Below are 23,899 nucleotides of genomic sequence, written 5' to 3'. Positions count from 1 at the left end.
TGTGTGCTAATAGGTTAGCAAATTTTCGTGGGTGAGATTAGTATAAGAAACTTTTTTTTTTTCAAAAATAATTATTAAAATGTAGTCTCATATTTACTCTTCAAGTATGCAACATATTCCTAAGATATTTGTCGATTAAGGTAAGCATGTTTGTCATGAAAGTATATTCTCAAAAAATGCTGATTCACGCAGTGCAAAATTTATTACTATTGTGTTTACTTTCATAACAGTAATATGTCTGTTGTCACCTATGACAACAGACATATTACATGACTAATTAACTTTAGTGTGCAAGTTCGTTCTGCTTCCTCCGGCATCAAATTTGTTAAGTGATCTGCACATCCATCGATACTGTGATTTAGCAGACAGTACTAGGGCCTGCCCTGCTGATATCCAAAGCGTCACACGAATACGTTCTACACTGGAAGCGACAAACACTAAAATGAATAAAATTAGAAGGATCTATATATGAGTAACAAAGAATATTAAGTGAATTTGATTTTTTTTTCCTATTAAAAGCAGCGAACGGATTATGTCATAAAAAAAGGAAGAAAGATATATATATATATATCTGTAAGGTTTGCAGGATTTGAAAGTTTCGTTAAGATCTTCAAATCCTTCAAATTTTTCTTCTAATTCCGAAGATAAATTTATTACAATGAGTTTTTATTATGGCGTTTTTTTTTTCCTTTTTTTTTTTTTTCATTGCAGAGTACTTTTTTGCATTTCGAAAATTCCATTTGCAGTGGGAACAAATCAACTATACGATTTGAAGTCTTTAGGGATTTGTTCGTAGCGCAGACACATTTCATATTAATATGAACAGTCAATTCGTAGAACAGGTTTCACACACACACACATCATAGTGATAATAGCAGAAGAAATCTTCAACTGATCACTATAAAATGGTTCTGATATCGTAAAAGAATTTTGCCATTGAAGGTGGGATCCGAGATCAATATTTTGCAATATTTCCAATAGAAATATCGCAAAAATATTGATCTAGGACCTCTTAGCGGATAAATAAATTAGATTTTCATAAGAAAACGCAGTAAATGGACTAATCTTCAAATATTTATAAATTTTATTTGGAGTGACAGATCTATGTATGTAGGAGTACTCAAACTTCTCTGAACTAAATTGAATTTTCCACTCCCGCTTTGATGACTGCATTCACCCGTTTTGTGAGTCACCCCACCCAAGTTCAACAATCTTTCTACGCATACGCCTACTTTTCCTACGCGTAAAGCCATTCTGTTGATCACTAAGACAAAGCAACGCAGGTTCGTAATTGATTTTTAATTTAATTTAAAGTTGTCTCATTCCTCTTTCAAGTGTATTATTGATTGCTGTTTTGCGTTCTGTTAAGTACGGATATAGGCTGTTGTGTGTGTGTGTGTGTGTGGATTTAGGAGCGTAAATAATCTTAGTATGATAACATCAACATTAAAACTGTACCAAATTATCGTGTTTATATCTGCGAATATCAAAAACATTAAACAGATCTTTTGTCACGTTCTAGTATTAAGCAAACAGCACAACAGTTTACATTTAAAAGAGAAAATCGACTACTACGCCCACCAATGGCAGCCGATGAAAATTTTAGGTGGGGGTGCTGCATATACAAAATAAAAAAAAATAAAAAAAAATTTAAAAAATTCTTTTTTCCTAATCGGTAACTAATTTATTAATAAACAAATTTACATGTTAAAAAATTGCTTTATTAAAAATATTTTACCACGAGAAAAACGAGGATTCCACGAGAATAACAGATTATCTCACAATCAATGTCGAAATATAAGCTGTAACCTTTAACATGTTGTATTGCATTTATATAATGCTGTAAGCATTGTTATTATTTATAAACACAAACAAAATTTAATTTCTTCATTTTTGCCTTGGGGGTGCTGCAGTGTCGCAGTGCTTATGTACGCGTCCGCCACTGACGCCAACCTACCCCCTTTTCCCTCAGCGTCTCCGTAGAGCACTCGCGAGGAAAACGCGATATTTGCCCTTTTGTTGGAATGCCTTAGGTTCGCATTCCGTCTAGAACACGAGAAATTCTTACACTTTTTCAATTGAAAATATCTCATACAGGAATGGCAGCACTTGGGAAACTTGGATTTTCATTCTTCGAAATACGCAAAACTAGCCGCAGAACACACAATTAAAAGACGGTAGTATACTAACCTCACAGCTTTAACTGCTTTACTGGTAATTCCATCTAAGACTCCTCCTCTCAGAAGCTAATTTTCGCTGTTTCATCTTACTTTCTTTTGGCTCCAGAAGAATGTCAACTTTGGGAACATCAAGATAAACAACAACAACAAAATCATTTGTGTTCTTCATTAAAATTACAAAAAAAAAACACTAAAGAGAATTTACAGCAACCTGTTTATAGAGAACAAAAAAAAAGTATAAGTTAAATATAAATCAACACATCTTTAATTTTAAAAAATGCCATCTTTTTAAATTTATTTTAATTATTTTTCGTTTATTGATCTCAGCGCATTTTTTTTTTTCTTTTGAGCTCCCTCCATACTCTATGCCCTTGTGCCTAAAAGTATCTTTCTCTTAAATCTTCTAGTGCACATCGAACCACTTATGAAAACATCATTTTTCTTTGCCTTTTCCAATTTGCTGCTATGGGTGCATCTAGATATCGCTTTTTGTCCTGCGAGAAGGGTATTCTTTATATGTGCAGTATATAGCATCGTCTGAGATAACCTTTTTCTTATTTTCCCAACTCCTTCCTGTTTTTGTAGTTATGAAGAATTATTACGCGACCCAAATTTCATTTGAATTTTCTGACTATCTACTTTTCTTCTCAATCTATATCTTAATCTAGCGACATCACTAGTACAGTCATGATGGAGTTTAAAATATAAGTAGCTTTTTTTTATTATTAATTTTTTTCATTTTCTATTTTTAGGTATTCCAAGGAAATTTGGGAAATTAATCATGGAAGTTCACAACCCAACAACGGACCAAAATTGTGCAATTTTGTTTTGAAAATCAGCATGGAACTCCCAAGGCAGATTTTTGGCAAGCGAATCATTTTGCGAATTAAATTGGCCATTACATTTTCCAGATCTGACGGCTCCCAACTTCTTTTCGAATTTTTACCTGAAGAAAAAGGTGTATGTGAACAGATCCTAGACAGTCCAACAGCTGAAGGAGAACTAGGGCGCTGCAGCAAGAAGCATTAACAGCTATCGGAACATGCCGTAGTAAGGGCCCGTCTTTGTGAATCCAAAAATGGAAATTTTTTACTAGTTATGATTTTTTATAACTAATAAAAAATCTCCAAGTTCTGTACTTCATTATGACAAAAAAGCATAAAAATAATAAAGTTATTTAATGTTTAAACCCTTCCGGACTACCCTGTACATCAAGTTTACAGGATTCTGAAAATTCTGTACTGTCGATAAGTTTTATGTTTTTTTTTAAGAAAAAAACTTTAAAAATATTATGCATGTCTCATGTTTTGAGGGAAAAGAATATGAGCCCCTGCCTGATATTTTTTTCTTCCTTATTTAGCACGAGATTTCGATAGAAATCCCTTTGTAACGCGAGTGTCTTTATCTCTTCTTGAGTCCATATTCCAAGTTTATTTGAATATTTAATACGTGATAATATCATTCATTGAGCTATTTGTGAAATCGCTCATTGAATGATTTTTGGACTTGTCTGTGTTCTTGTGTTTAGTATAAGGTTGGTGTTCTTTTAAGATAACCCCAATACAAGGTGTATATAGGGTGGCGCCACGAGAATAGTATCTTATGTTAGTTCTCCGATCGATTTGCTTTTTTGGGAGGAATGGGGGAGCCTAAATTTCTAGGAAAAAAAACCTACCATCTACAAGTGTGTGTGTGAGGGAGGGGGGCTGTAAATCAATAGCATCTAAGGGTTTTTTTTTTTCTTAATGTTTATTTAAATTGAAGATGGTAAATTTGCTTCCTCAGTTATAGTGGCGCATCGATATTGTTGCCCTTGACGAAATTAAGTTTTCAATTACACGAAATCTGGTACTGTTCTTAGGCATTATACAGTACTGTCAATTTTTATTTTTTATGTCTGCAAGTGTTGTGGCACTTGAAGCAAATTTTAGAAACGACAATCACGTTTATTTACTGACTAATGGGAAGAAAAGTTAAAAAAAAAAAAAAGAAATTTGTGCTCCTACTGAAGCACTCGTCTTCAAAACCAGTTTTGTCGATGCGTAAGAAGACAGAATAAATCACTTAGCCTCCGTCCTTGTGTTATTCTATTTGATCTTTAGTGGTCTTTCGCCTTCTCGGTTCCCATTTACTGTTTGTTGGAGCAGTAGCCGTTCTTCTAGCACGATCAGCAAATTTATATGCCGTTCTTATCTACTAACTTTCAACTGACACTTGACTCCATATTCAACTGCTCTGCAAACATTAGTTTCCATTAGTTTTTGGACTTAATACCAGGTGTCGTGACTGCTTCTTTTCTCTGCGGACTCACCGTGAATGACTTTTAGAAAAGCACATTAAAAGCATGCCCAGATGCGGTCACTTTGCTTAGCCCTAAACTCTGTTTATGTAGCTGTCACCAAATGGAACTTAAGGAGTTAAATACCATTCCACTCTCGAGGCAGAGCGCTTAGTACACAAATCCAATGTGTGGACAAGCTAGAAATCACACGCCATAGAAGTAGATTGTTATCTTAGCACCTCCCCTATCTCAACTTGTCGCGCAACTATCATCATCATGCCGGTTTGTTTGCTTAACTTAACTGGTAACAAATATTTTTATGGCTTTCCTTCGTCGATGTCATTTTGTTTTGTTTTTCATTCCAGTGACATATTTCTCTTCGCCAAGAACAGCTAGCGAACATCGATTTGTAAGGTATTTATTCACATTATTTTTCATTTCAGTCAATTAGGAACCACAGTCCTAAAATAACATTTCAAGAAAAGGCATACAACTCTTTGTATGCTAAGACAAGCTATTAGCCTACGAAATCTTTGTTTAGCAAGGCATACTATTAGTCCTGGGAATTTTTATTTATTTATTTATTTTTATGCGACCTCGAAACAAACAGATGAGTAACTCCCTCATCTCGTATTCATGTTTTAATATGATAATATAGCTTTTATATTTTATTATATGCTTCTTCTTCTTCTCCCTGCTACGTGTTAGGCCTACTGGTCTGTTACAGAGCCTGTTACCGTCTTAAGCCCTTCTAAGTCGTAGCCATGTTACTCCCATTGAAATACTGGAAGAAAGAACTGAAGAGGACTTTGAAGACCAGCACAACGTTTCAAGATCTATGGGTCCATAAAGGTGGGAGACCGAGGATTTCGTTGCTGAGCTAATGGAAGTAAACTTCGATAATTAAAATGGTTACAAAACATCATTTGGAAAAAATAATTCGACAGTCGGTTATGCCTAGTTAGTATTTTATTACTATCTTATAATCGGTCAAAAATGACTGTCATGAAAGCAACTAAAGAAACTGTAGATAATATGCTTTGCCTGAAAGTGTGGTGTCTGCAGAGAATTTGAGTGTGTTTAAAGCACGGTATGATGGGCTGTGTGTTTGATAAAAGGACCTCCGAGATGAGTCTTTGACTCCATGTGCTCTTGGGTAATAATAATAATAATAGTAATAAATGTCCTCTGTATACGCCGACTTGAAACGCATTTATCTGCGGTGAAGGCGAGGGTGGAGACCGAATGCCAGTCGATTTTTCCCCCAAAAAAAGTGGGGGGTTAAAGAGTCTTGGGTATGTTATTTCCTTTGCAGGTTGAAAAGACCTAAGAAGATTATTAGCAAAAAGATTAAACGTGCCTTTAAATTTCTAAAGTGTTGTCTGACGTGTTGTCCTCAAACAATTGAATTTGATTGAGGACAACACGTCAGCTCATAGGATGTAGTCACACTGCTTTTAGTGCAAAAAATTATCAGTCACGGTGTAACTATTATGTCTCAAAAATCAAGGATCAGAGCTTAATTATTATGTGAAACCTCCAGGGAGTCCAAAGACTCATCGAGGGAGAGTGTGCCAACAGCATCGAGCGATAATTGAACACAGTTCAAAGGAGTTTCATTGCCCGTGTATGGTGTTTTGTAGCACTAATACAGCTGTACGTTATGCATCATCATCTCTTTGATCCTAGATCAGTTTTGTTACTTGGTACTGTGGCGATATTAACCTGTTTGCTTTGTCGAATAAAACGTGCTGTTTTTATTCGACAAATAGCTTAGAATGATTTGCGTGAAGACTTGTACTTCCCAACAAGTCTTTATGCAAAACACATGGACTTCTACTTTTATATATATGCGACGCTGTTTCTTAAAATTACATATTTTGCTTTCTGTCATCTCCGGGTTGCTTTGTCGATTGGTGTTCCAGTTCATAATACCATTGAGTCGGATTTCAAGTTAGAATTAAATTGTATGCGTTTTATTATAAGCCATTTAATGATTAGCCCTATGCAAAAACATACAGAACAATGTTGAATGGATGTATGAATGGGCAGTACTATATCATCAGCTATAGACACCATACCTGGATGTCTGCGTATTGGAAGTATGAATAAAAGCCGATATACATGTACTTCAGACTCTCATAAGTAGAGATCGAGCTATTCAAACTTATTTCAATTTTTTTTTTTTTTTTTTTTTTTTTTCGCATGAGCGTGTCGAATGTGTTTGATTAGTCTATAAAGACGTCTTCTACAATTGTTTTTATATAAGCTTGTGCTGATTAGCTTGGGAAAATGGTCTTAGTAATAATGATGTTCCTTTTTGTAAAAAAAAAAATGTTAAATATAAGATAATATAGAATTTATCCGTATTATTGAAGAGTTTATAGTAACCCGCCACCAGGCAGGATGGTTTAGGTCAGAGGTGTCAAACTGGCGGCCCGCGGACCGAATGCGGCCCCCAAAGCCATTTCTTGCGGCTCACTACGCCTCAAGGAAAGATGAAAAAAAAAAAAGGATGGTTGCCTTTTATAATAAAACAGAAATACCGTATTTACTCCAATATAACTCGCCCTCGCGTATCACTCGCACCCCTGATTTTGCTTTACGAAAAAATAAATTTAAAAGTTTTGCATATACATCGCACACGAAAATAAAGTTTAACCACTTTCAAGCCGGGGCGATAACGCGCTCCCTGCGGTAAACAACATGCCCTCCCCAACAATAAGTGATACTTATAAGTGATACATGCCCTCCCCAACAACAGTGATACAATAAAACTTAAGGAAAACAAGTAGTTTTATTGTATCACTGAATAAAGTCAAGAGACGTTTGGCATCTTTGTAATATATTTCTTTAGTGCAATTAGAGACAACTGGGATAAACGGGGCCTTAACTAATGAATTACATGTCTTCTCCCACATCAACCATGCTGTTTAGACTCGAGAAAAACCATATGTTGCACCGGCAAACACTGTATCTAACTAAAAACTATTGTTTTCAGTTAGATATGTGTGTGAGTGCGCCCTCTAACTCAAACACAAAGCAACAATAAAATTAATTTCGATTTAATTTGGTTTAAATGCCATCTATTGTAAATATTAATAAAAAACAATTCAGCTAACGCCTTTTATTCCCGTAATATAAATATGATAAAAATATTCTTTATTTTTTTTTAGTTGTCATAATCATTATACTATTATTTTATGTCTTGTAATGACTCAGAATAAATAAAATTTTTATTAATTTTCCAATTTATTTATACTCATTCTTTCACTTCCCTTCGATTCTAATTAGTGAAGGTTTTTTTAGTCTAAAATTTTTTGCGGCCCACTTCAGATACACTTTTATAGCAAATGGGCCGCAGTCCAATTGAGTTTGATACTCCTGAGTTTGATCAATTAGGTGCCTTCCCTCGATGAGTCTTTGGACTACTTGGAGTTGTTCAAGGAGCCCAAATTAATAATAATAATAACAATAATAATAATAATATGAAATTAGTTATTCCACTTTCTATTGAAAATCTCCTTATAATTCTCATCCTGGAATGGATCGCAAACCCTAGATCTTTACCACCGAAGCCCAAATCTGCGACTTCCTGCAGAGGCGCTAATGAACAATGAGTCAGCTAAATATTATTATTTCAGCCTAGTATAAATGTGTGTAATGTGTCGTTTTTGTTTTTAAATATGTGCGCATTATTTATTAAGTTTAATATCCACTTTCTAACTGATTACATCTTACATATCCTTTTAACACCTGTGACACAAGTAATAAATATAAAAAAAATTAAAAAATAATAAATAAATAATAAAAAGTCGAAGCCAGAAGGTACACGCAAAAACAGTGTGACCCTCTGCACACTGAGCAAGCCTAAGTAGTTGCAAGTATGCGACAGATTGTCGGTACCGTTCTTAAGAAACGTTGGCACCTCCAAGGTGAAAAGTCACATTCAAAATCTGATGGAAAAGAAATGTGTACGAATGTCACTGATAATTGGCATCTGGATTCAAGCAGCGCTAACCAAAGATTAGTACACTCGTTGTGGCGCACATGCTGATAACAAGGCATCACGGATGGCAAGCCGCCTTGAGTCCCCTAACAGTGTCGACCCAACTGACATCGCTCGTGTTAATGGGTCTTCAAACTGTTTGTTTATAATGAGAATTGCTCTCACTGTCCCCCTCTCCCCGTTTTGTTTGGAGCAAGGGTGTGCCTCGTTCGACACGACAGTGAGTGATATTCGCCCTGTTAATGATAGCCCGCAAACAGGCAGCAGACACTTTGTCGGAGGTACAAATACAAGCATGCATAAAAAAATAAAAAAAAAATGAAATAAAAGAAATAATCCAAACACGCCTTCCTCTAGAGATTTGGATGTACACACGCATGCAGTAAAAACCGAATAAGTGCAAAAATATTTTCAAGCTGTAACTTTTTTATTGCCATTTCACTCACGAAGGGTTGAGTATCTATAACACATCGGTACCGTGGGTGGGAGGACCGAAGGGTTTGATAGAACTCCAGGTCTTGATATCAAACTTGATGTTAATCCACTTCACGTCTAAAGTGAGTAAATACTAGTGGCATTATTGTAGATGAGAATCATTACCATGAACTAACCAGGATATGCAAAGTCAATAGTGACTAGGCAGTGGCGTTGCTAGAGCTTTTGCCGCCTGGGGCGATCCCTGAGTTTGCCGCCCCTCTCAATACACACAAAAAATATTACAAAAAGTCAAAACGATGTATAGGGTGAGGTTCAAAGTTCCCCCAGGGAAGACCTCCCCCCCCCAGCTACGCCATTGTGACTAGGGAACATCTAAACTTCCGGTTCTCTCTGCTCATCAAAAAGCTACATTTTTAAGGTACGGTTTGCAAAATCTAAGTACCTATTAGATTTTTTTGGGGGGGGGGGGGTTGTATGAAAGTTGTTCGTCTCTGGCTGGAAGGATCTTATTAAAATTTGGCATTTGAAATCCTTACAAAAATTTGTGAATCCATCTCAATTTTCATTTTGTTCGAACCATTTACAGGTGCAAAATTTTCCAGGACGTTTCGAAATTAGATAGTAATAATTTTGTGATGGCTGAAATATTTAATAGTTTGGGATTAAGATTGTAATGACGTAAACCTAAGCATGCAGTACTATCATTGTATCCTGCAACAACTCCTTCAGGATAGAAATATTATTGTTATTATTATCTGAGACCTCCAGTGAGTCAAGGACTCATCAAGGGAGGCTACAAATCACCCAAACCAACTATCATACCTTCCCTTAAATTCATTTACACTAGATGCACTCACTACCCCTAAGCGCAAATTTTTTCACTCACCCACTCACCCAATTTTTTCACTCACCCACTGCTCTCCGGGAGAAAAACTAGCTCTTATCCCTTTCTTGACTGAGGACAACCTTAAAAAATAGAAATGTTTTTAATTACTTTGTTGTTTATTATTATGATATAGTTGCTTGTTCTAAAATTTTATTTTAGGTTAAACTATCTCTGTCTCAAGATGCATTTCGCAGTACCTATGAGTATCTATTTTTATCGGTTCGTCCGTACGCATATAACTTACGCGTCTTTCTTTTGAGCTTTTGAGGTTGTTTTTTTTTTTCCTCCAGGAAACATGGGTTTTGCATCCCGCAAAACTTTGCTTCGGCCATAACTCTAATTAGCATTGCTTAGCTGATATAGAACGTACTATTTACAGTTAACTGTGGCTAACTTGGAGCTGCTGAGAGTTAGAACAAGGTTTGAGCTCCTCAGAACTAATTAGGGACCACGGTAAATAATCCACCTCGTGGGGAGAAAAGGGTTGAAATATTCCACAACAGACTCTGCTTTGAACTAAAAAGCTTGACCTCTCAATTCATATAAAGATGATCTTTATGTAAAATAAAAGCGTTCTCATCAACTTACAGGGATATTACAATATAGTCCTACATGTGCCAATTACTGGGAAAACGTTTGACCGACATCAATGATAATTTAAACTGTTGACACAGTTTAAATTATCCCGATTGTGTTTTTTCTGCAAATTAGGAAATTTCACAGGAGTACGACTTATTTTGACTACCATTAGGAGAAAGCACAAGCTAGAATGCGATTGCTTGCAAACAAGTGTTCAACTCCTCATTTTTAAACTGAAAACAGATGGATGGGCCACCTTTCTCCTAACGAAACTATTACGTACAGCCTATTTTATATAGATTTGGTATTTGATTTAATATCGAGTCATTTCAGATTTCCTTGAAATCAGAAACGTTTTGTAGTTAATGAGATCGTGTTTAACTAACGAACGAATTCAGCGTGCAACTATGATCATGAACAACGCCTCAATGCACGAATTGCTATTTTGATTAATGCTGATAATCCTTTCAATGGACAACAACGCAGTACCATTTAGAAATAATCGAAGTCTTATAAATAGAATGGATGCATTAGTAATCCTGTCGGTTATGTTTTCGTCCAGGCCTATTATCAAGCAATATACAGAAGCCATGAAGTGGCAATTTATCAGCGTATCATCATTAATATCCCATAAGTCGAAATGGTAGTTAAAGCGAATGTGAATACACTTCAATATTGCACTTTAAGTAATTGATTTAATTCAACAAGCCAACGAAAACTACTTAGCTTTAAATAAATATTTAAATTATAAAGCAGATAAAAAGTTATAATACTGATCTAAGATGCCTTGAGGTAAGTCTCCGCGTCTGTAGACTAGACCAGTGGTGGCGAATCTTTTTATGTGAGTAAAATATACGTTAAAGATACCAAGCTATTTTATATGTATAAATATAAATTTGGTTTTAATCGATTTCCCAAGTAAATCAAGTTTGCGCCTGCAAGTCTGGGCGACTCCGTACGTAGTGCACGTCTTAGGCAACTCCTGGTAAAAGTGGAATAGGCTCTGATCACTATTCTTAGTATTTACCCTTAATGCAAAGCACATCTCTTTGAAGAGATGGATGATGCTACATTAAAGGAAAGGGGCCACTACCCAGACCAGTTTCGACCTTTATTAAGATGTATTTAAGTAAAGACCTCTCTAAAAATTAGACGATCCCGAAAAATCGCCCAACTCAGCTTTGTTCTACTCAGTGACAGGCTCACCCCGTCACCAAGAAGAACTTCTCAGCGTTGGCTCTACCCAGTGGCAGGCTCACCCCACCACCACCAGACAGAGCCATAATCTCAGTGGTGACTCTACTCAGAGACAGGCAAAAGCCTACTCCAAGCAGAGCCTCTCATATCCAGCATGGGAGGCAGACCCAAACGTTCGACCTTTATTGAGGTCTCATCAGTGGGAGCCAGGCTTAGAAATACCAAGGTTTAAGTAATACAGAGCTTATAAAATTTTACCAAAACAAGTTACCAAAAGGTAACCTGTTTGGTAACTTGTTCTGTATTACTTAAACCTTGGTATTTCTAAGCCTGGCCCCAACTGATGAGACCTCAACAATGGTCGAAACCGGTCTGGGTAGTGGCCCCTTTCCTTTAATGCATTGCATCATACATCTCCTTGAGGATTCTTATTCTTAGTATTTACCCTTAATGCTTTGCATTAAGGGTAAATGCTAAGAATAGTGATCAGAGCCTATTCCACCTTTACCACGAGTTGCCTAAGACTTACACTACGTACGGAGTCGCCCAGACTTGCACTACTTGCAGGCAAACTTGACTTACTTGTCTGTTTACTTACTTGGGAAATGCATTAAAACCAAGTTTATATTTATATGCATATAAAATAGCTTGGTATCTTTTTTAACATATCTTTAACACGCACACACACACACACACACAATGTTAAAGATACCAAGCAATATCATAAGCTAGGTTTTAATCCTTTTTCCCAAGTAAGCAAACAGACAAGTAAGTGAAGTTTGCGCCTGCACATAGTGCAAGTCTGAGTCAACTCGTGATAAAGGTGGAGTAAGAGCCGATCACTTTCCTTAGTATTTTCCCCTAATGCAGAGCACATCCCCTTGCAGAGATATATGATGCTATGAATTAAAGTCAAGTGCCACTACCCAGACCGGTTTCGACCTTTATTGAGTCTCGTCAGTGGGCGCCAGACCTAAAAACGCCAAGTTGAAGTAATACGTGCAGGCGCAAACTTGACTTACTTGTCTGTTTGCTTACTTGGGAAAAAGGATTAAAACCAAGTTGATAAAGTTGCTAGGTATCTTTAACATATAGTATACCCAAGGTAAAAAACTTCCTATATATATATATATATATATACAGGGTGTTCGGGATAAATTTGACATATTTATAATTAATTATATTTTTCCGTAAGTTACATGTATTAACACACACTTCTCTTCATTTAAAAGTTTGGACCCTTCTTCATTCATATACAAGATGTCAGAAAGGATGGATAGCTGGAACCCACCTGAATCATGGAAGAGAATAACTTGTATCATGATGATTCGTGCCCGCCATCAAAATAAGGATATTACGACTGCTGCCCAATGCTCCCTGAATACAGTAAAAACAATCAGGCATGAACTAGAGACTTGCAATGGTGACTACGAGGATGTAGCAAGAAGAAAGATCCCTAGCAGACGATCTGATTGCGTTCGTACAGCAGAATTCCTCGCAAATCTGCAGGAACAGGTGTTGAAGAACCCTGGCATTGGAATTCGGGCTTTGTTCGTGGAGTTGCTAACTGTAGTCAAGCCCTGGATAACAAGGGTAGCCAATGGTAGGCCGTATGTATGGCAGCAGGATTCGGCCCCTTGCCACACCTCTGGGAAAAGTCAAAAATGGTTGTCTGAAAATTTCTACGACTTCACCAGTCCAAATGTTTGGCCTCCAAACTCCCCAGACCTTAACCCCATGGATTATTTTGTATGGGGTGTAGTTGAAAAAGACACCAATCGCACTTCCAGTAATACAAAAGCCCAGTTAATGGATAAAATTAAAACAGTTTTTGCGGCCCTTCCCAGGGAGACTGTAGCATCAGCTTGTTCGAGGTTCCGAAGCAGAATTGAAGCTGTGATCGATGCTAATGGTGGTTATTTTGAGTAAATCTTGTTGATAGTATTGTAATTAACTCTGCCTGTAATGTTTTTTTGTCAATTCATTAAATTTAATAGATACAAAGAAGATTTTCTTTTTCCTTACGAAACTGTCAAATTTATCCCGAACACCCTGTATATATATATATATATATATATATATATATATATATATATATATATAAATCAGCTAACTCCTTTTTATACACGTATAGCGAGTAGACGAGGCCGTTTTGCCCTATCTAACTTTTGGAGACTGAGTGGGTAGTTGAATCTCCACTGGCAGCCAATTAGAGATAGTTGGCCCAAGGCTATCACTAAGTAAGTGGCACGCAGTGAAGAGGCAGCTCAACAAGTGCCGCCATCTTGTGGTCCCTAACCCTGAAATAGTGTGGGTGCTACGGTCGAATTTCTTGAGTTTACGGGAGGAAAAATCCGAGTTTCCGGGAGGAAAAAACCGCATGCCCGTGCCAGAGATTTACTAACTCGAGAATCGGTCAAAAAAAAGGCTTAGAAGAATTTTCTCTAGTCGCCGATTAGATTCGAAACACCAAGCCTTCCTGCGTGCGGTTAAGCGGTATGGTGTGCAAATGCCACATCCACTGAGCTATATAAGCTTATTATTTATAATATTTTATAAATAATTATTTATAATTTTATAAAAAAAAAGTATTTATAATTTTATAAATAATATTTTATTTTATTTATAATATTTATTTATATATAAATTTATATTATTCAGTGTAAAACTGATTATTATATTATTAAATTGATTTTAATGATGTTGGTTTGAAAAAAAAAAGGTAATGAGAAAAATATTAATGCATTGTAACTCACCATAGAAATCTGTTGAGCAGAGAAGCAGCAGAAGGATGTCAACTTGTCGGTGAAAAGCTTACCGTATTTAGCCGAATATAACTTCCCCTCGCATATAATTCGCACCCCTAATTTTACTTTACGAAAAAAGACATTAACAGGGGAGTATGCTGGTCTTGAAATTCACGCTTGCTCTTGTTATCATTCAGGGAGTGAGGTGTGATTGAAGTCTGATTAGCGGAATAATGAATTACTGACCATTTAAAACTATATATTTAAAAATTTATGTACATTTAATCATACAAATAGAATATCATTTGTAAAATAAATATTCTGTCTTTTTCAATTTAGCTACTTGAATACAAATTCTACCCTACGGTTCTTCTTTATGAACTGGTCAATAACATCGTCATAAAAAGTTGATTGTAACTTCATTTTCTCAAGCAACACGCGCACTTGTAAAGACAGGCTGAAGCTCACTGGCTAGAGCTACTTTGACTGCATATGGCCGGTGTTTAAGACGACGTGAAGGGAGCGGAAATGGCTATGCGCGTGTATGAAATCACAGCGCTGCAGCGAGGACCTGGAAGCTCACACAACCGAGCAAGCATCGGCCTTCGATACATAACGTAAAGCTCAATTATTGCCGCGCAAGCTTAAGACGTCTTCTGTCTACAAAAATAAAAGACTAAATGGAATGCTTATAAATGCATGCAGTTATTAACAAATAAATATTACTTATTTTTCAATTAAAGCTTGTGCAGCAAGCATGGAGAATTCGCCTTTGGACATTAAAACGTTATGTATATACCTCGCACACGAAAAATGTTTGAACACGTTAACGTCGAGGCGATGGTAACTCGCTCCTCACCGTTAACAACACACCCTCCCCATCATCCATTATATTGCAGATGCAAGAAAAACAAGTACTGTACTTTTATTGTATCTCTGAATAAGGTACAGAGGCTTTTGCAGTCTGTGTAAGATATTTCTCAACAAATAGTGCAACATTAGAGACAGCTGGAATAAAAACGGCGCCAACTAATGAATCAGATGTTCCCTCTCACAGAAACTATGCTGATAGACTCAAGCAAAACCATATGTTACACCGGAAACACAGTATCTAACTAAAACTCTTGTCCAATTTTTTAATTATGAAATAAGTGTTTGTTTGCTTACATTTGAAATTCTCGATGTCATTATGACAGATCACAAAGGCTAACTTCAAATAAAATTCTACCACCAATTGAGATATGCCATATAATGCGTGTGTGAGTTCGTCTGCCAGTCAAACGGAAACAAGTAGCAATACAACCAAAGGTTGAAACTTTGTGTGAGTTGAGCTCGCCAGTATTGAGAAGTGCCGTCGGAACGATAAACCACACCCCGTCATGAATGTGTTTAAAAAAGAAATATATAGCGAATGTTGTTATGACAGTTTCAGATGTTATGGAATTCGGTTGAAGAGAATTAGCATTTCAACTCAACAATTGTAGGTTGCCTTTGTCTTTCGGTTGGCAATCTTTTGTTAGTACCATGTCAATCATATGCACGTCTTCATAGCTGCTCTCTTGTGTAAAACAACAGCGCGTGCCATAGGTTCCCCATCTAGACCGTAGCACTAAGCGTCAGAAGAAAGACCAGTAAACATTCTAGTCCTTGGCTATTTTTTTTTTTTTTCCCTTAGGTCTCAGCCGGCTTCCTTGTTAGTTCGATCTTTGCTGCAGTAGGGTTGTTCTCCCGGAATCTGAGGTTTGTAATCCTACAACTTAGAAAAATTCGACTTACTCGTTGTATAATTAGACACAATCCTCAAATGGAGCTTTCATATCTCTCTTTTATTACAACGTATTAGGTTTCATTGGTTACATAAATGTCAGAGAGTAAATGATTTTTATCGCCTGATGTGAAGTCAGCATAGTGCTTAGAAGTTGAGGTAGCTCTAAAAAAAGTACCTCAGTCCTCTCACGATACTAAATGTGATGCCGTTTACCAATCTTTTGTCGAATGGATTATCCCTATTAATAAATAAAAAGAAAAGAGCCATTTTGGTCATTGGTAAAATTGAGTTTTCTTCCCAGAATATCCATGTTTCCTTCTTGATTATTCATACGGCTGTAGTAAAAGCTATACAACACTCCGTAATAGAAACAAATAAAGTTGTAAAAAAAAAAACACTGCAAATATAATACATGATGGTTTATTTATTTCCAGTTACAATCTAGAAATTATTGATAAAGATATAATAAAATAAATAAAATAAAGATAAAAACAAAAAAAAATAGTAATATATGCGCATGCGCAGCTACTCATGACCTCCAAGCTATACGCTGGATATGTGTAAGATTACATAAAACCGTTTGTTTGTATCTGTCCGATCAGCGCGACCTCTGCAGGGTTAACGAGAAAAAAAAATAGATTGCGTTGTGTAGAATGTCACCGTTTTTAAGATCTTATAAATATGATTTTGATAGTTTTAATATTATTTTTAGTTTTGCTTTAAATATATTTTTTTTTCATTGAGTCTATAAATCGAATAAACCCAGATAATAAAGTTTTCTCGATATTAACGCACAACTGCTAAAAATCTGGCGCTGATTACTTCTAATATAATGACGTCATGACCTGCGCATTTCATTTTGATGTTTCTTTCATAATGCAATACGCAGACGATTCTATTGACAAGTATCAGCACGCATAATCTTACCGTTGACATTTATATGTAAATACATCTTTAATTTTCAAACCCGATCTGTTTTTATTTTATTTTTATTTTCATGCGCTAATTACCTCTATAGGCGCCGTGATTCTTCAAAATGTCGTCAATTTCCTTCACCTATATCCTTACTAATTTCCATCATCTGTGACTGCTTTTTATTTTTATTATTATTATTTTTGTTTTGTTATATGCTTTCCTATTTCAATTTGAATTGTGCAATTTCAAAATTCACTTACCGTACTAGGGCGTAAAGCTTTACAATAACATTAATACTGTATTTAAAACAGGTGAAATATAAATACAGATAATGAGGGAACAAAGACAAATATAGAAGAAATCAAAATGATAAAACAGCAAATTAAAGGCATAGGGGTAGAAGACTATTGCTAAAGATAATTCATTATGAGGGCACTTAAAATAAATATAATTTTTTCTTCTTCCACAATAGGTTCTCTGCAATAAACTGCATAGTCCGAAGACTGGGGGGAAAAAGTTACTAATTAGGGCCTATTAAGAGGCGTCTACTTGGATAAAATAAAATCCGTGGTAGACTTGGATAATAATGTGGAAGGCTAACGAGTGGATAATTATAAGGCTCTAATCTAGAGACCAACATGACTTTTTCGAGCTACTACAACATATACTCTCCCCCACCAGGCATGGTGGTAATCTCATTTTGGGTGGAGAAAATAATCTGAATGTTCTCTGGGCTGATGAAAATGTGGAAAAAGTTCGTAAGCTCGTCCAGAGCGATAGTCGAATCACCGCTCGAATGATTGCATAGAAATTAAATATCAGAAAAGAAGTATCCCATGAAATGTTTATGGAAAATTTACTGCACGACAATGCGCCTGCACATTGTGCGTCAAAGGTGCCGAAACGGTAGGTATTCAAACACTATGGTGCATTTGGACACTGTCCTACTTTCAAATCTGTCACAGTGCCCGAATATTCGCCGAATTTGGCACTGGTGGAACTTCTTGTGTTTCCGAATTTGAAAACGAAATTCAAGGGAAAATGATTTGACCCAGTGGAGATCATCGAGAAGTCGCAGAACCTAACAATACGCTTGCAAGTGGTGTTTCCAAAATTTCTATTCCTTCCTTACCGTGTGATGGTACAGTAGCTGTGAGTCCCCTTTTTACGGGGGGGGGTGGATACGGCACTAGCTAGTCCCCCCAAATTTTATACGGGCTCTGGAACCGGCACAGGCTGACGAATCAGGCTTGTGGCTGGGTCAGTGTTCCTGGCTGTATTCCGTGTGGGTTCTTTTACATGCACACTTGCATGTAAAAGAACCGTTACTGTTATTAAATGTTTTTGCAAATCAGGCCTAGAGAAGGAAAAGATATTCCCCACCTAAAACCAACAATGAAGGGAGTAAAAATTAAAATTATGTACCTGATTCTTATTGCTATTCACTCCTCAAGAAACGGTTCACAATGTGTTCAATCTATATATTTCAGAAAAGTATAAAACGAGCACCTTGTAACCCTGAATATTTATCTACATTTCTTGAATAATGATCTTTCTTTTCTACTGAAGTTTCATGCTGCCTTTAATCGAATTCGTTTCATGCCTATTTTGATCTTTCACTTTCGATTTAGAAAAGAAAAGCAGGTCAGCTAAGAAACAAGGCACGCACAAGTGCGTGTGTGTTATATCTGACCCATGATCATGTAACGTTCCTCTATAGATAAAAGTCTCTTGTTTGGAACTAATGAATTTTGTACGGAAACATCCATATTACCTAGAAAATGGATTAGTTTGTCAGCTTCTACCTGGGTCACCCTTTTTTATTTCCATAAACCCCCCCCCCTTCCTTTTTTATTTCCATAACCCCCCCCCTTCCTTATCCCCCACACTAAATCTTTTATGACCTTTGATAAATGGTTACACAGAACTTGGTTAATAATTATTTTTTAGAGCTTGTTTCTTAATAAACTTATATAGGACTAGCACGACTAAACTGTATGTACGTGGAGCTGTCCGTGGTGCTAACTATTGGGGTTATTAGAACGAAACTTGGCTATGTCTCTATCGGGACATGCAAAAGTAAATGAAAATGTACACTACACTGCTCACTGATTACAGAGACACGAGATGCAATTACTGAAACACTAAGAAGCGTTTCGTTGTACATTATCCATTCTATTGGGGGGAAATTAGATCGAATTTCAAATGGAAGCGAGAATACCCATATGTGACGATATCTGGATGATGGAACAGCCACAAATAGACTGCAGCTGGCCTTTTTTTAATATGGTAACGGAAGCCTAATTACTGTAAATACAAACTAACTGGCCGAGTGGACAGCATTCCATCTCCAACCTTAGGTTGTCGGTTAGAATTCCACTTAGTGTTTGTGAATTTCTTTAGGTGGTAGATGATTTTCACCGCCTGCTAAGATGCTACTATCTTGCTTACTGGAGGCTCGAAGTGGATTTAGTCTCGAGTGGAGGTTTATGGATTACGTAATCATTAATGCATCCATAACACCGTTCTATAGGTTTATAAATTTTCGTGGGTTGGATTCTCATAAAAAAGAGAAGCCAATGAGTTTAATCCATCAAATTTTCAAAGCCTCAATTGACTCATTCAGGGCTTGTTGCAATGAAACCCAACAATCAGAGTTACGTAGAAAATTTTTATAGGTAGTGATTGTAATTTTGATATTTAGGTGCTCATTGATGAAGCAGACGATACGCTTTGAATATTTGACAGAACTCAGTGCAGAAATGTCAGAAAAACATCACCTGACCGAACATCTAAAAAAATTTTTTCTTCGTTGTCTCTCTCCATTAACGCAGTTAAATAAAAAAATTTTAAAGCAGACTTCGAAGTTGTGAAATTCTATTTTTTTCTCTCGCTTTATTTTTCAATTGGTAATTAATATCATCATTTTAAACCCTATTAAAATTAACGTATAAGTCTGGTTGTTTACAAAGGATCTGCTCCATTGCCAAAAATAGCTTACTTTTTCTTTGCTACTCTAAAAAACATTTCTAACTAATTCGTTCACAACTTCCTAGTCAAAAGAAAGGGAGAATTAAACCTTTGTCTTGTTTTTATTTAGTGATTTTAATTTTGTATAGCACCAAACGTTCATTTTTTATATGAAAAGTTATTAAGATCACGCATGAAATAACTTGAAATTGAGCACTGCTAATATCAATATTAGGTATCCTGTTCCACCTAAATTTTGCTGCTTTATCTCTAACGTTACATTTCCAGGATCTTTAATAACAACTGCGCAGACGCACATAGAATAAAAGATCTTCTACTAAGCTTCCGGCATTACGTCTTCACTCAAATTGTCTCATAGAGGGCGTTTTATTGATGGGATACTATTTGGTATTTCGTAATCAATAATAAAGTTAAGTTTTACTATGTTATCTGTTCTAGATTATTTTTGGCATCTTTTACAATATAGAAAGTTTCTATAAAATGAATTTGCATTTTCGGTACGTTTTGTAACGAAAAGACATGATTTATATTCATAGCTGTGGAGGCGATTGGTTGAATAGTGCTTAACGCTGTGAGTTATTCGCATGATTCTGTCTGTCAGTAGCATATGTTCTCGGGGTCAGTTTGTTTCCTTACCGGGGTTAAGATCGATCATTTGGATGAATAAAAGTTTGCCGTTCGGTTATAAATGACTGTCTCTCTCTACTTTCTTTTTATGATAAGCACAGTTTTCAAAGACGACTGTTCATGAAGATTTTCTGCCTTTCTAAACACGTGTAAGTTTAATTTTCGAACTCTACAAGTGGTTTGTATATAAATTTTCAAATATTATGAAAAAAAAGTTAAATATATTTTCCTCGTTGAAAGATTTCTGTTAAGATAAAATACATGTAACAGATGCTTATTTGTTTAAGAAGAAAACTTCGTATGAAAAGGGCTAACTTACCTTCAGTCTGAAAACCATTTATAAATAGCCCTCACTGGGGGTGATTCGAACTCCCTGGTCTCTGACGAGCTATCCACTGCCCTCTCGAGAGAGTGAGTGAGCTGATTGTAGCCTACAAATAGTGTGTTAGTGCTGCACTCAAAAATCTGTGGATTCATTCATCGAATGTGGATTATAATGCATGCTGGACATCATCACTGTATATACAGGGTGGCCCATAAGTCATGGAACATGCTATAGAAAGGATCTCTGGGAAGCAACTGCATATGTTGTTTAACATTATCAGCTTTTTTCTTTTTTTTTCTCTTTTTTTTACGAGAGCCACTCTGTATAAAACTGAACTGTTCGAAAATTGAATGTCTGAATGATAATATCTCAACACACTTATGATGGTTCACTGCACCTTCGGGTATTGTTGGTTTTGCTTTTAAACTTTTCTAACGCTATCGTTTTACGAGGGTGATCCGAAAAGTTCTCGGCTTAACAATGAAAAAAAAAACAAAAACGAATTTATAATTTCAAAATTATTTTTATTTTTCAACATAATCTCCCTTAAGACTAATACAGTTATTCCAGCGTCATTATCCCGTCCCTGTAGTGGTTCTCAGTAAGATCTGCAAAAATACCCTTTTACAGCTGCAATCACCTCTTGATTCAAAGAAAAACGCTGACCAGCGAGGAAGAGTTTTTGTTTTGGGAAGAGATGGAAGTCAGAGGGAGCCAAATCTGGGGAATAGGGTGGATGTTCCAACAATTCATAATGCAGATCCTTTAATTTTTCCATTTCCCATGAACCTGCCCACACCTTTGTGGGCAGGTTCATTTTCCTGATGAAAGATGATTTTGCAGAAGAAAAAAATCATCTTTTCTCACGAAGTTTTTTGTCTAGTGTGGTTAAAAGATCGGAATAATATTCCCGGTTATTGTTTTACCCTTCTCAAGATAATTAATAAACAAAATGCCTTTAGCATCCCAAAACACCGATGCCATGACCTTTCTTGCTGATGGAACCGACTTTGTCTTCTTTGGCGCTGAGCAACCGGCTTCTGTCCACTGTTTTGACTGCTGTTTGGATTCTGATGTGTAATGGAGAATCCAAGTCTCATCCATGGTAATAAATTGACACACATAAAATCAATTTTATTCTTGTTAAAACGCTTCAAGCACTGTTCAGAGATTTTCATGCGAGTGCATTTTTGATTTGCTGTAAGCAAGCGCGGCACCATCTTGCATAAAGCTTTTTCATTTGCAATTCTTCATGCAAAATATATCCTACACGTTCTTTCGAAATGCCTACAGTCTTAGCAATTTCACGCACTTTGACTCGCCGGTCATCCAATACCATATCGTGCACTTGATCAATGATTTCTGGTGTTGTTACACTTTTTGGACGTCCTTCACGTGGATCATCTTCAAGGCTAGTACGGCCACGTTTAAACTCAGCAGCCCATTTCTTAATTGTCGAAAACGAAGGAGAAGAATACCCATAAACCTTTATGAACTTCGAATGAATTTCTTTTGGCGTTAAACCTTCTTTTACAAAGAAATTTATAACCGCACGACGCTCAGTTTTATCCATTTCAAGGGATACAGACAACTCTTTTGCTTCAGACAACTGCATAAAACAAACTACTTGATAGAATGACTTGCAAGTTCACGCGGATGCTTATGACAGATGTACCAACTTAGAAAAAACATCGTGCCGATAGCTTTGCCATCTATGGTCGAGGCCGAGAACTTTTCAGACCATTCTCGTATAAGTTTTTCATTATTCTGAGTTAGGAAATCTTCAATTTTTAATTCCAATTCGCCTTTGCTTGACTTCGAATCCCATTTAGAACACTAACAACTCATCCAAAAGTCATTAAGAGCTTTTTAATGAAAGGCTAGTTAGCGGGTTTCAGAAGGATTGGCGATGTTTTTCGTCTGGATGACTCGAGTCTTTCGACTAGTAAAACAGGCAAATGGACCAAAAGAACACACACATGCATGCACTTAACTGACAGAATACACTCGTCTCATAGTCTTAGTAGCTTCGGCCGTAATTCTAAATAAGAGCAACAGCATTTGAAACAGAAGTGTTTTTTAGATGTGGATTCTAGTTCTTGTACATTTTTTTTGTTGTTCCCCTCAGTACTTCATTGATGGTCTTAGTAGAAGTTCCAAATTTATGCTGTTCGATAATACCTCCCTATTTCCAAAATAATTTTATTTAAGACTTCTGGATGGTCCCCTCATATAGCCGTATGGCTGGGATGCGGGTTGATGCATATTTATCTTCAAGAGGGAAAAAAGTATTAGGATAGGTTGATTGATCAGTGATCTGAGGTACGCTGATGGTACAGGTGCTTCTTTGTAATGACAAGCAAGAACTAGGACAAGTTCTTGACAAAGTTAATGAAATCAGTAAGAACAGGTGACTTCAGTTCAATCCCAGAAAGACAAAGATTATGGTTCTCAAAGGAAATACAAACAGAAAGGCTCTTGAGAAACAAGTGTACCTTAATGGAGAAAGAATTGAGGAAGCCAGCAAGTTTGAGTGCCTGGGATCCATTATTAATGCGAAGAATTACTGTTCAGAAGACCATTAAGAGTAGCTAAAACAACACTCAGAAACTTGTCTAAAATCTAGAAGGATGGATTTATCTCCAGGAGAACAAAATTGAGAATTTTGGATGCAGTTTTTTTTCCAACAGCGACTTATGGATGTGAGACTTGAAACCTCACGAAAATAGCTGCTTTTGAGATATTGTATTACAGGGGTTGTTGAGGATGTCATATACTGAAAGGAAAACAAACGGATGCTTGCTAGAAAGGATTGGTAGAACTTTAAGGCTCCTTAAGGATATTTGCAGAAGAAAGATGAAATATTCTGGACACATTGAAAGGATGGAAAGAAGATTTCTCAAAACGGTAATAGAAGGTAAAGTTCGTGTAAAGGACAACCTGGCGAGGGCTAGTG

At 36.4% G+C, this 23,899-nt stretch overlaps 1 protein-coding gene across 1 annotated transcript in view; it reads left to right on the top strand.

The window, feature by feature from the left end:
- Nucleotides 1-23,899, top strand: part of Aldh-III (Aldehyde dehydrogenase type III) — a 199,302-nt gene continuing 175,403 nt past the window's right edge. Inside the window, exon 1 of the mRNA XM_090415160.1 lies at nt 1-140. The gene's annotated coding sequence lies outside the window, so the exon portion shown is untranslated. The remainder of the gene's footprint in view (nt 141-23,899) is intronic.

Source organism: Typopeltis vanoorti, chromosome 26 (genome assembly GCF_054136105.1).
Source record: "Typopeltis vanoorti isolate ZY-2024b chromosome 26, IOZ_Tvanoo_1.0, whole genome shotgun sequence".
NCBI classification, from domain to species: domain Eukaryota; kingdom Metazoa; phylum Arthropoda; class Arachnida; order Uropygi; family Thelyphonidae; genus Typopeltis; species Typopeltis vanoorti.
Note: the sequence above shows the minus strand (reverse complement) of the source record. Positions and strands in the feature narration are given on the sequence as shown.